Here is a 1,782-nt window from a genome sequence, read left to right on the forward strand (position 1 = left end):
ATGAGTTCAATTCTCACCCAGGAGGTGACCCACATGGAGCAGCTGACCTCTCCTGACCCGCCCGCTGCTCCCCTCAGCAGTGTGCTTCATCAGTTCTGCCTGTTCTGCTCCCCACTCTGTCTCTGGGGCATCCTCTTACTCCCCCCCCAACCTCTGGTCTGTACCCCAGTTCTGTATGCATAAATAAATAAATATTAAAAAAAGAAAAAGATGTATGTGTGAGTGTATGTTAAGGAGATTCCTGAAAACACTGAATATGACCAGAGAATAGAGTATTCCCCAGAGAAGAGCCCCTTTTCTAGGCTCTTCTTCCACTCTGAAATTTTTATCAGGCAAATGTAAAAGTTAAGCAAAAACTGGCAATTAGAAACTGAGTATGAGCTGTTTTTATTCTAAATACTTTCAAGTTTTCATTTCTGGAGCACACATATGTCACCCATAGTTACTGTGAAAATGACCTTTGCAGAATGGAAAGACAGCGTACACATGAGGGAACCGAAAGAAGCACGTGGAGGGCTCCCCCCTCCGCTGCGCCCCCCCCTTGTGGCTCAGGCAGGCAGTCTCCACCACCCTGTCCCTGCCATCCTGTCTCCCACTCCTGGCCACACACCTAGGCACCAGCACCTTCTTTTCGGGGAGCCCCCAACTCTGCTCAGCATCACGCAGCACAGGCGTGGGGTGGCGCTCAGTGCTTCCCTGTGTCCTTATCCGGCTTTTACCTTCTGTCCCGCCGCCCCTCCCTGAGCCAGCTGGCACTGTGGTCCAGGCCACTGTCACCTTCCCACAGCTGTTTGCACCCTTTGCTCCGTTCTTCACACAATTGCTTGAGTGATATTTCTACGCGGTTAAGTCACAGGGCCATTATTGATCAGCTTTAAAACCTTCCTTGGCTATTAGAGTAAAATCCTGACTCATCACCTTGGCTAGAAGGTGGGCAGAGTCTGGCCTTCACTCGCACTGCTCCAGTCACCCACTCGGGCCTTTTTCCTTGAAGGGCCCCAGCTCGTTCCTGTCCCAGGTCTTCCCCAGCTCTTTGAGTAGCTGCATCTTGTCACTCAGTGTTTGGGTCATTGTCACCTTTCAGAAGCCTCCCCAATTACTCCAGGTAAAGAGGACGTCCCCCCCCCCAGTCCATACTGGGGACAGCCCCTCAGTCTCAGCAATGATGTGGTTGACTTGTTTGGGTCTGAACTCTCTGTGGAATGTGACTTGGTTCCTCATTCCTGGGCCCCAATGCTCCAAGCAGTGTCTGGAGCCCCCCCCCCTCCCCCAGGTACCTCGGTGCTTCCTGGGTGGATATGGCATTTGATAGCTGCAGGGGGGGTTTCCATGGCAGTGGACGCTCACGCTTGCTGCATGGGAAAATCAATCTCTGCGGCTGCACGGTGGGCAGGCAGGCAGGCTACCAGGCATACAGAGCAGCCCTAGGGTAGAGCTTTGGGCTTTATATAGCAGCCCCTACTTTTGAAGAATTTGCACAGATACAGAACTCTGATTCAGCTGTTTTCTGCCCACTTTTCTGCTCTGGGAACTAACACGTGCCTAGAAGATTCTCCCCAGGGAGAGGGGCTGGAAAGCATCCCATGTGATGATGGGGGTTGGGGGTGGCAAAGACAGGGGGAGCCTCTGAGGAGAAAGCCACAAGGCATAAGGGAGATGGTACAGGTGAAACCTTCAGCAAAAAGTCTGGCACTGTCGATACAGAAAGTGCAAAATGAATAATTAATGTGAATATTATTGCTACTACTACAGACATTTACTACTCACTGGGTTATACTATAC

The sequence above is a fragment of the Condylura cristata genome, unplaced genomic scaffold (assembly GCF_000260355.1).
Source record: "Condylura cristata isolate star-nosed mole 26May11 unplaced genomic scaffold, ConCri1.0 scaffold00011, whole genome shotgun sequence".
Lineage (NCBI taxonomy): Eukaryota > Metazoa > Chordata > Mammalia > Eulipotyphla > Talpidae > Condylura > Condylura cristata.